The sequence below is a fragment of the Sturnus vulgaris genome, chromosome 2, assembly GCF_052056855.1.
Source record: "Sturnus vulgaris isolate bStuVul1 chromosome 2, bStuVul1.hap1, whole genome shotgun sequence".
Taxonomy (NCBI): Eukaryota; Metazoa; Chordata; class Aves; order Passeriformes; family Sturnidae; genus Sturnus; species Sturnus vulgaris.
In genome coordinates this window covers 16,633,149-16,645,103 of record NC_142244.1, presented here as the reverse complement: position 1 = coordinate 16,645,103, position 11,955 = coordinate 16,633,149, and the positions used below count along the sequence as shown (strand labels likewise).

The 11,955-nt window shown below is 47.8% G+C and overlaps 1 long non-coding RNA gene across 1 annotated transcript; it reads right to left on the bottom strand.

Annotated features, from left to right (window-relative positions):
- Positions 1 to 1,222: 1,222 nt before the first annotated feature.
- LOC148224635 (uncharacterized) lies at positions 1,223 to 7,131 on the bottom strand. The gene is made up of 3 exons (XR_015800568.1): positions 3,691 to 7,131; positions 3,012 to 3,112; positions 1,223 to 1,336 (listed from the first exon to the last, which is right to left on the bottom strand). It is a non-coding gene; the product is annotated as an uncharacterized LOC148224635 (long non-coding RNA).
- Between the last annotated feature and the right edge of the window lie 4,824 nt (positions 7,132 to 11,955).

Sequence of the window (11,955 nt, the reverse complement as noted above, 5' to 3'; positions counted from 1 at the left end):
TCTTTCTTTCTTTCTTTCTTTCTTTCTTTCTTTCTTTCTTTCTTTCTTTCTTTCTTTCTTTCTTTCTTTCTTTCTTTCTTTCTTTCTTTCTTTCTTTCTTTCTTTCTTTCTTTCTTTCTTTCTTTCTTTCTTTCTTTCTTTCTTTCTTTCTTTCTTTCTTTCTTTCTTTCTTTCTTTCTTTTTTTCTGTGATGATGGGTTGAAAACTGGAACAGGTTGTCCAGAGAGGTTACTAAGTCTCTGCACATGAAGATATTAAAGATCTGACTGGATACTGGCCTAAGCAAGCTGCTCAAATTTAAGCGTCTTTGATCAGGGTTGAACCAGGCAATTTTCAGAGGTCCCTTCCCAGATTTTGTGTGTTTTGTTGGGGACACTCTTACATATTCTTCTTGAGCATCCATGTGTGGCATCATCAGAAACAGGGCACTGACTTGAGCCCCTTTTTGCACAGAAGTCCAAAGAAGGGAATTCACATTTTGATGTAAGGGAATGAGAGAAAGGTGTCTGTTCTTTGTGTCTCTCACACTTAGCAGAGACACCTCTGTGTGTGCCAACTGATGCCTAATTTGCATTTTACACATAACTGATTCTGGAAAGGCAAAAAGAAACCCCTGTGAGATGTAAGTGCACAGCTTTCCATGTGTACAGGTCTGGATCCATGATCAAGAAACCTCTCACTCTGTTAGACACTTCATCCTCCATTATCATAGTTAGTGTTTTCCTATCATTATGTTTTTAATTACAGGCATAGATGGATATGTAAATCATCCCCCATCTGAACTAATGAAGAAACAATTTCATTTTCTTTCCCATAGTAGGAGAGGATACTGATGAAGCCACAGCCTTGACACAAGGTACCATTGGTTCAAATGACCTGTTTGAAAAATATGTGAAAGGGAGCTGTGGAGCTGCCACCTGGAAGGTCCATGGGAAGAGCTGGGAGCATTGCCTAGTGAGGAACAAGAGCTTGCATACAGCATACCTTTTATGTAAGGTGCATTAACAGTGTGTATTTTTCTCAGCTTCTCAGGTAGAATATTTCCAGTTCTGTCTGTATCTTATTTCAACATTCTTTTTCCCCAAGTTGTACCGTCTTGCTGTGCACTGCAGTGACACTTCTGTGGATATAGTCTGTCCAATAGGCCCTGATATGCAGTTAATGCTGCTTTCTCCAAGTATCTATAGGATCCTGAGAATGAAATAATTCTTCAGTGCACAAGTAGGTCAGAGGGGGTTATCTATTGCTCAAATATAAGATTCATCTCCTACTGTGGGATGCAGAACCTTGTGCTCCTACTTCAGGTTGTTTTTAATGAAGAGCTGCTTGGGTTACACTGTAACAAAAGAAGGCAAACATTGCGAAAGGATCATTTTAATGATTCCTAAAGTCTGATTGGTATTTCCATACTGCTTCTCTTTATCACAGAGCAGCGGTGGTTCAGCCTTTCTACACTGACACACAAAAATTCTGGAGTGAATTTGAGGGCTGGCCTGTTTAGTGGAATGTACCTGGTGCTGTGTGAGGGAGAGCAGCAGAAGAGGCCATTGTATCACTGCATCTGGATGCCATAGAAAGTTCCTGTTGTCAACAGCTGCCCTCTCTAACCAGGTGGTTTGGACTGGAGATGCAAATGATGTTGGCATCAGCAGGTTCTGGCTGCAGAGGCATCAGCCCCTGAATGCCAACTTCTGTGGGGCCAAACTGGCTTTCTCTGAGGGCATTTCCAACAGAATCCAAGATGCAGCGAGCAACAGCTGCCTGCCACTGTGACACAGACAGAGCTCTCTGTCTCTCTCCGTGGCACAGCTGGCTGCTGAGCTCTCCAAATCCCAGCCCTGCCATCCCCATAGGACCTCTGCAGTAAAATAAAATGGCCTGCAGGTCTGGGGTGAGGCTGCTGGAACTTCTGTTATCCCAGATCTGAGACTCCAGGAAGAAGGAAGAATTTCTCCTTTCCAGAACAGTGTTTCTAATTAATTAGTTTTAGTTTCAGGCAAATAATTTTTGGATGAACTGGCATCCTTCAGCAGGATGATAATACTTAAATGTGCTCCTTTTGGGGCCCTGTGCATTGTTGTGCATTAGTCTCTCCTGCCTTGAAAGAAGAGATGTCTGTATTTACAGGTTTATCAAGACAACATTGTATCCACGTGGAGTAGCATACACTGAAACTTTAAAATGTGCCAGACTCCCTGGTTTGTTTATCGTTTTTTTACCTTTAAACCATTAGGTGTTTCTGATTTGCTCTTTACTGTGCCCTCTTTGAAAGGGGGGAATGTTGTCTTGCAACCTTGGGCAAGATGTGGTGTGTTATTCCTCTCACCAGCTCTGAGGTTCAGGGCAACATCAGTGTACTTTACCTTGCTCTCCCCTCCTGTCCTTCCTTCCCTCCCGAGGAGCAGGGAGGAAATGCTGCCCCTGTGATTAACCTGTATCCATTCAGGATATCCATCCTGCCTCGGTCTCCAGCAGAAGTGGAAGCAGCCCCTGCTGCTGGAACATCTTCAGCTGCAGCCCCGCTGAGGTGCCCCTCCTGCTGCTGGAGTGTAAATCCCCAGCAGCTCTTTTAACCACCCTTCTCATGCTACTTGAAAAATAACTTTCTCTTGTCATTAACGCTGATCTATAGCCGCATTAATGTGTGAAATCACTGGGTGTGAAAATAGTGTACTAACCACTACTTAATGTAATATTACCACAGTAATGTCTCTAAAAATATCTTGTCCACTTGATTGCTTTCATTGTGAACTAGAGATAATGTACCACTTACAGCTGATGATTAAAATTCATAAAGCTTTGGTTCTTAATTACAGCAACTTGCAATCAAAGTGAAATGTCAGATCCTGAATGTTGTTTATCTGTATACAAATTCTCAAAACCAAGAAAATATAAGGATCGTCTACACAACAAAGCTGAGCTGCTTTGCTTTAAGGTTAAATAAAATAAATACACATGTGACTATATATTGAGACAGGCTGGAATCAGTGAGCATGAGATCTTTGACTCACCTTGTATGAAACACACATCTTTGGAAAATCTATTGATGAAGATGGAAATGTAAACTTCATAGAAAACTGTCGTGGATGGATGGAAGTAACTGTTTGATGTGCTGTGAATAGAAATTTTGCAAGTCAGGCTCAAGGTTAAACCAAAGATGCAGATATCTGAAAATGTAGAAATGGATTCTCACTGCCATTGGGAATTACCATGGAGGCTGGCAGGAGAGGGCAGTGTCCTTGGTTTCCAATGTCAAAATGATCTAACTGTAATCATGCTCTTGGTCAGCAGTGGCACTGCATGACAAAAATCACTTTATTTTGGGTGCCCTTAGCACTGCATTTACAGAGATATGGTAATTTTTTTAAGTTAATGCTAAGCCCTGAGGGTTTGCTGTGCTCTGAGATGTGCTTTACCCTAAATTTACTAACACAAGCCCTAACTCTGTGTCAGTATAGCTCCCTCCCTTTGCCTTTTTTTTTTCTTTTTGGTTCTGGTATGTGAGATACAGGCATAGCTGAGTGTAGGAACTACAGTTCTATTCCATTTATAGTCTTACTGGCATTCTTCATTTGTTGCATGTGTCCTGTGCCAGTCTGGAAAAATCCAAACCAGAGGGAGCCAATTTGTTATCATTTTCCAACATCATTAAAACAAAATAACATTAAAACAATAGGATTGCTTCCTTACCAAATCTGAGTAGCTCCATTTATTTCTTCTGATTCAACGTCAGTTTGAAGGAGATCTGAACCATTATTTGTAAACTTCTTTAGAAAAGAAGTTCTGTTTGTTGGGTTTTTTTTTCCAGAGGATATTCCCACTGTCTCCACACTAGAGTAGATTAAAAAAAATTAAATCTTTGCATAAATGGGAAATCAAATCTTGACAATAATATTCATTTTCTGAGGGTTTCCATACCACCTCTCCCTTCAGGTGTTACTCTTCCTGGCACTTTTGGGCACCTTTGCAGTGACATTGATGAGGAAAATTCTCAGTTTTAGAGCTGCTCCAGTGTACCCAAGTGTTCTTGCCTGGGCAGTTTGTTCCACAGACATTTGCTGTTTGCCTGTCTCTGTTCCAGCTGCACCAGTGAAGGTTTTCGAGACACCATTTCCTCCACTGGCCACATCATACAGCTCTGATTCCCTGGGACTCACCCTGGCATGGAGTGGTCCTGTTGGCTCTCATGGTTTGTGACAGTTTTGTATCTATCTGCTGGTGTTTACACCACTTGCATGTCTTGAACAGCACAGTGAGTTTGCAGAGGGGAAGGGTTTGTCTGGCTGTGTGGCTTGGTGAGCTCCTTGGTACGTGCTCTCACCAGCAATTCCTAACAGCTCCACACTTCTGCCACTGCTACTGGAGCTCTCCTGCTCAGACTGCTTTTCTCCACATGGATCCTGCTTTAGTTGGAGCTCCTGGTTGCCCTTCTGTACCTGTTTCATGGGTGCCATCCAGAAGACATGCCCAGCCACAAACAAAGCAGAGGCTTCTGAGCAAGCAGAGACAAAGTCACCTTCTCTCCCCAGTTCTGCCCCTTCCCAGCTTCAGGCTAACCCCTTGCTCCTCTTACAGTGTCCTGCTTGCAGCTTTCCTCTGCTTAGTACCTGATCTCTGTTTTGGCATGTAAGGTGTGTGTGGCACAGTCCAGGCCAAAAAAGAACATTCTCATAATTTAAAATACCCTCTTGTTCCTCCTCTTGATATTCCAGACAGAAAACTAGCAGGAAATTTGATGCAAAGGTCCTGTTCATCTTTTATGTGACAGATAACTTGGCCCCTCACATCTCAAGCAACAAGTTAGCAATGTATAATTTTCTGCAAAATCTGTAAGACCCATACTTTCCATTGCCAGTGTCTAGTGGTTTATGTCAAGTAGTTTACAGTTGTAACCAGCATCTGTATACACCTCTTAGTCAGCTTCCAGAGCTCCTAGTCTTCTTCCAGAGCCTCCACAAGCTCATTTGCAGGTATCTCAGGTATCCCTTCTGTGGCACTGTATTCCTCTCAGCTTCCTTTTCAGTCCCACTCCTGGGACTGTTCATGGTCCCTGGGAGGTTTAGGTGCTTCTCTTGGGAGCTCCCAGTCGCAGTGAGGACGTGGAAGGAGATATCCTTAGCTAAACTGTGTCTATGTGGAGCACAGAGGTACAGATAAATGCCCCAGTTTTCACGGTACAGTTGCAGCAGGCAGAATGTGGCACAGCAGTGCAGAGACAGGTAACCAGGAGCTGCCTGGCTTGGGGGAGGAATCCAGGATTTTCTGAGCAGTCCAAGCCCACTGAGGAACGTGTCCTCTGGAGGCAATGTCTGACAGTTATCCCACTCGCACATGTTGAGAAATTTAATGTGAACACAGTGGGCTAGGTTTGCATTTTGCCTGTTGCCTCCTCACACTTCCCAAATGATGCAAAAAGGTCCAGGCATCAAAGGGAAGGCAGCCCCTGGCAGTCATGCCCCGTGCCACTGGAAATCCTGCAGGTTCCTGCTGCCATATGCTGCAGGTTGCTCGGGGAGGGAAAGCTCTCTTGTGCCTCTCAGGTTAGCCTTTTATTCCTTGTAACAAGTTCGGGTCTGGTGATGACAGCTTTGCTCCTAAGGGTGAGACAGTTAATTTAGATTGGGCACCTGTTGCTTCCTTGTCCTCTCTGGCTGAGGATACATCTCCTTTAAATACTCTACTCTGTGAGCAAGAAATCAGACTGTGCAAAGGAGGCAAAGAGGTACAACATGTAAAAAACATGTCCTCCCACTCTCCCTTTCCCACAGGATAGGCAATGTTTGACTTCGCACTTGAGGAAGCAGCTGAGAAATCCTTCAGATGGTTAAACATTTCAAATGGTTTGGATGGCTAAATGTCCTAGATTTTTAAAATTTCACAGAAGTACTTGAGTTACAAAGTGGACCATGAAATGTTTATGGAGATGTTCTTATCCTCCTGCTACTGACATCAGTATGGAGTAAGGAATGGGAATTTTAGGGTAACGGGATAGTAAATGAGTGACGCTATTTCAAAATTAATTTCTTATCCTTTTAAAGGAAAGGCTACACTTGTCCAGTTTTAGTTTCCCTTGTTTCAGAGAATATTTAATTTCCGTGAAAATTTCTCCTTTTGATTTAATAGCATTTATATTTCGAGTGAAGCTTTCTCTCTCAGAGGGCTGCGGTTCGGGTGACCCTGGGCTGAGGCTTGGACTAATCAACGGTCACCAGGGGATCCAAAAGGGAATATTGCCAGTGCTGGTAAATTACCATTTACTAAGAGGCAAATGTGTATTCTAGAAATAGAGCCTCTCATTCACAGCGTGAAGTGAGCGATTTTTCTTTCACTCTGCAGTGAATATGACGTTGGTGAAAGGTCCTGGCCTGAGCACCCTGGGAATTGAGCCCTGTGTAAGCCCTTAGTAGAGAGGCAAAGGATCCTGGCTACAGGCTGCTCTTCTCATCCGGTTTCAATGATGGAAGAGGAAACTGAGTTTATACAAAACCTAGCCCAACCCCCAGAAACATCTCGCTTTGTTTATGTTCAGAGCTAAGCCTGCGACTCTGTTTGGAAGAGCTATCCAGACATTTCTCCATCTGACTTCACATCTATTCCTTGATCTCATCGAGAGATCTGGCTTTTAGCTCCCGCTCATGACGTCCCACTTTTCTCTCTCTCTCTCTCTCTCTCTGCTCTCCAGTCTGAAAGATCCCTGTATAACGTGATTATGCAACCATGCAAATGGACACGGTTCTTTTCATTTACTGCAAACCCTGCTTCGTGTCTCCCGTTAGGAAAATAAAATCCTCTGCGAGAGACACACTGTAGAAGGTAGCAGGAAGGGAGTTCTGTGTGTCTGGGTCTGAATGCTCGGAGGTGGTATTAGAGATGGAAACAGACTATTTGAAGTAAACCAGTGTGCCACCATCTCTCCACAGGAACCAGCATCAGTTAATAGACTCAGACAGCTCTCCTCTGAATCGTTTCCCCCTAGGAAATGGCAGATACTCGCCTTCCCGGTTGTTTTCCTCAGCTGGAGGTCTCCCCCCGCTCCCGCCCAAGCCGAGCTGCAGGGAAATGAGCGGTGCGGCTCTCCCCGAAGGCCAATTTGCACCCTCCCACTGTAAACAGGCAGCTGCTTCTCCACTTTGCGCCCAGGCGGGAGGGCCCCGGGGGGCACTTAAACACTCCCCGCTGCTGCTGCTGCTGCTGCGCCCGGCGCTCGGCCAAGGGCTCCCAGCGCCCGGCCCAGCCTGCCGAGGACGAGGAGGAATGTGGGAGCGAGTCCCTTACACACCGAGGGAAGGAAAAAACCGCCCAAAGCTTGTACTGCTTGGTTAAAGATTCCAGACACTTCCATGGTCACCCCATGTTGTCCCTGTAAGCGAGGACGTCCCTCTCCACTGCGGTTGGGGTACGAGCTGTTCCACTCCCTTTGCCGAGTGCCCCAGTCCTTTTGCCAGGGTCTTGTGACCCTTATCCCACGGGAAAATCCCATGAGTCGTCCTTGGATTACATTGTGCTAAAAGCAAAGGAATGGGGCAGGCTGAGGTCTGCCACTGCTGTGGGCTGCGAGCTTGTGCCCGAATTCCTTCGGCAGCATCTTCCTCACTGCCTGGCGCTGGTGCAGGGGATGTATCAGCTCTCCTCAAAAGCTGCTCCCCCATCTCACTGCCACTTGAGGAGGGTCTCCTCTATCCAGAAAGCTCCTCTTATGGAGGACATAGGGTTCCCTCGCAGATTGGGGCAGCAGCTTGGCAGCTACAGCCTTCTGACAAGCGGCGGGAGGGAGAGAGAGAGAGCTGCAGGAGCGGGGCCGCCAGACTCAGAGAAGGCAGAGCAGGGGCCCCGGCAGGGCAGGACGGGGCGGGAGGGTCGGAGACACTCCCGTGATGGGGGAGGTTCGGAGGGATCCCCGGGACTGGGGGGCTCGGAGGGATCCCTCGGACTGGGGGGGCTCGGAAGGATCCCAGGGATAGGAGGGCTCGGAGGGGCCCTCGGGATGAAGGGGCTCGGAGGGATCTCTGGGTTTGGGGGGATCGGAGGGATCCCCGGGATGGGGGGACTCGGAGGGATCGCCAGGATAAAGGGGTTCAGAGGAATCCCCGGGATTGGGGGGCTCGGAGGGACCCTCGGGATGAAGGGGTTCGGAGGAATCCCCGGGACTGGGGGGCTCGGAGGGGCCCTCGGGATGAAGGGGTTCGGAGGGATCCCCGGGATTGGGGGGCCCGGAGAGATCCCTGGTATTTTGGGGCTCGGCGGTGCCGCCTGCAGGGGGAGCCCCGCCTGCAGCTCCGCGCCCGGCCCGCAGGGGGCGATGGCGGGCCGGGGCTGCCCGAGCCGCGCATCCCTCGCCTTCCCTTCCCTCCCTCCTTCCCTTCTCCTACCTTTCTCCGCCTTTTCCCCTTTATTTTCATTAGTTACCCCCCTCCGTTTTTCTTCCTTTCCTTCGGGGCTGCGTGCCGTTGTTGCCGTCTCTCCCCTCAAGTTGCACGCGTCTCTCGCTGCCCTGCTCTCCCTCTGTCAGCTCTGTGTAGCTTGGCGTGTTTCTCTGTTCCTCTCCCCGGCACTCAGCCCTCCCCCTGTGCAGCTCTCTCCATGAAATGGAGCTGAACAATTGCACCGGAGCAGCTTTTTCTGTTCCTGCCATATGTCCGTGTGCCGAGGCACCATTGCTCTTGTGGTATTTTGGATGCATTCGTGCTGGAAATATTAGGACAATAGCAAAACTCTGGATTTCTGCCTTTGCCTCTTTGGATCATAATGAGATTTGAAATCCAGCGTGAATGAGATGTGATGGATGGCTGTACCGATATTTTGAGCCGGTTTAGTTCAGAGTCATCTGAGATGCTGAGGCTGGGTAAAGGAGAGCATGGCCCTGAACGTTACCTGCCATCCAAACCAAGTCGCTGAAGTGACATTATCCTTCCTCTTTTAATTCTCCCTTTCCCTTTTGGAGATAAATATGGTTCTGCCATATTTATCAAAGAACCAATCAGAGAACCTCTAATAATTGCCCAATTCCTTAAATATGAAAAGATGATGCCTGAAATGACAGTCTGCCATCAGTGCACACTGCCCCATTCACCTGAATATGATGTTAGCTGAAGCTGCCTCTGTAGCACCAGACTGTCTCCCCTTGTCCCCTGATCTTCCCCCTTGAAATCCCTCCTGGAGCACCTCATAGTTCTGACCCCTCTCACACACAGGGAGGCACAGCCTTGTTCCCGTCTTCTGTTAAAAAAAAGCAGCTTTGAGGCTGGGAGCTGTGCTGCCCTGTAATTAATGTACACTCAGCCTCAAATATGCAGTGACAACAACTTAAATGTCAACATTCCTACTTAATCCCTTGCTAACAAAATGTGCCTGGAAAGAGATGGTTCTGCATAATCTCCACTGAACAAGATCTTATTTTAGCAGTACAAGCACTTGGGAGATTTCTCCAGTTTGACCAACGAGACCAAAAGATTGGCTTTGATAATCAGAGCTGTAAATGATGCGTTTGATCCTCTCAAGGAAAGGAATGGCTGCATGTGGCAGAGCATACAAACCCTGCTCTGCCCAAGCCCTCCTCCAGAGCAGCAGCAGGCTGGCCTTCCTGGGTGGTGTCTGTATGACAAGGGATGTGATTTCTGTTCTCTGATGTTCGCTGCTCTCCCCTCTGTTCAGGGAGATGCCCACAGCCTCTTCCTGAGTCACGTTTTCCAGGCTGAACAGCCAGCAGTGTTAAAAAGGAAGTTACAGGGAAAATCTTAATACATAAAATGCTCCTTGTAAGAGCATTAAAGCAGGGACCACAGCCACAGATATGGTGCTCAGATTTCTCTCTGTGTGCTGAGACCAGCCTCACTTTTATCCTGGGGAGCCCAGGCAAAACCTGAGAGTGTTGGTGTTGTCTCCCTGTGGCTATTTTAAGCCTTCAGTGTAGGCAAAAGGCAGAGCACCCAAGGTGAGGAGATGAACCTTCTTATTGTTCAAAGCAGCCTGATGTTTTCAGAACCCTGGCTCCCCACAGGCAGGATTCCTGTGCTTCCAAGGCTGGCATAGCCAGACACAGATCAGTAGGTTCCTCCCCAGCAGGCTGTGGAAGCAGGGGGGCACTGACACAGGATTTCTTGCCTGGGATGGATTGGTGCCTGAGCTCTAGGTCCAGCCTAGAAAACACTAGTAAGAAAGGTGGTGGGCCATTCTTCTGGGCATCACTGCAATTTAACAGGCAGTCCTTGCATCCCCAGGTTATTTGTGCCAGTGGTGGCAAGCACATGTAGAGGAATTTACCATTCTGCCTGTGCTTTTCAATCACTGGGCTCCTGCACACCAGCATCACCTCACACAGGGATAAAATATCCACTTCTTCCCTTTGCATTTTATGGATTTTGTTTTTCCTTTTTCACTTTGTCACTTGCTTTCTAAAGGATGTCTGAGGGGTGCTCTCCCCACCATTATTTCAGTCTCTCATTTCAGCCTGACTGTGTTCACGCTCTCTTCCTCACATCGCCTCTCTTTTATTCTGCTTTGTTCTTCCACCACCACCTGTCACCAAAGTCTCTTCCTTCCCTACTGTGTTATCTTCTAGAGACCTCTCCATTCCCTCTTGCTCCATTCCTCATCAATCCTCTCCATTATTTTCTAAAGTATCTTCTTTGTCTCCTTCTTGCCCATACCTTCACCACCCCTCCCCAGCTCCCCAGCATGGAAACACAGCTCACCAAAGTCGCAGCTCCCCTGTGCCTGTTGTACACCACAGCTCTGCTCGTGCTCACTTGGTGTTCTACATGGACAGGCTGTGCACCCACTGCCATCCCTGTGCTGGCAAGCTCAGCTCACGATAGGAGGGTTGTCCTTGGGAAAGCTCTTCTTGTCCTTCAGCATCTCCTCCCATGCCACTTGGAGACAGGTTAGAGGGCTGCCCAGATCTCTGAGCTGGCCCAACACAGCTGTGCTTAAGGGTGGAGCTGCCCTCTTCTCTGAGTGCCCCCCTGCAACCTCTCTTTCCCTGAAAGGGATCCTTTCCCAAGGATGTATTTACCCTGGTGTACCTTATTGCTCCTCCACAGGGGCTCTGGGGGCTGCAGTGGTTGTTCCTCTGCACTGCCCCTGCTCCAAGCTGCTTCCCTCTGCCTTGTCTGCTCCTCACCTCTGGGGCTCTGAGCACTGCTGAGGCCACCACGCTGCTGGTGCCCCTGATCCCAAGGGGATGGAAACACAACAGCCTCGTTCAGCTTCAGCCAGTGTGGCAAAATGAGACTTCTGGGCTAGGATGGGCTCCCTAATTATTCAATAATGAGTCTAAGGTGTCTGAATCCCAATAACTGTTAGAGATGGCTTTGTGTAGCCCTGAGCCACCCTCTTTACCATCTTGCTGAAACAAGTATGCACACACAGATTCTGCAGATAACTGGACATTTTGGAAACCTCCATTCTTCTGCAGAACCTGTAGTGCTTCCATCTTTCTCTGCCCTTGCCTTACTCCTGTCTCTTTCCATCTACTGTGACTGTTTTCTATTTTTACTCTTGACAAAGGGTTGTGGCCTTAGAGGCTGCTCTTGTAGCTGTAGATGTAAAATACCTGCTGTGTGGTGTTTGTCATGAAAGAACCACTCCTGGAAATTAACTAATTCACAGACCTGACTCATTAACTCTGCAGTCTGTGGAGCTGTGGAGGAAAGTCTGTGTGCTTTCTGTGCCGAGGATACTGGGCTGGGGGAGAGGGATGGAAGGGAGGTGGAGAGACCCCTGTCTGTGATCCCAGCTCTTGTCCTAGCCCATGCTTTGGGCTACCTAGCAAGTAATTTCCCACTTCTATCACCCTTTCCCATGCCCTTGATCTCTTCTCCAGCTCAGCTGATCAGGGCAGGAGCTGTTTCTCATTGTGGCTGTTTGGTGCCTTGTACAGGGAGGCCTTGACCTTGGTGGGGGCACTAATCACTCCTGTTGTAGAAACAATAAGTACTGGAGAGACAGAGAGTTATG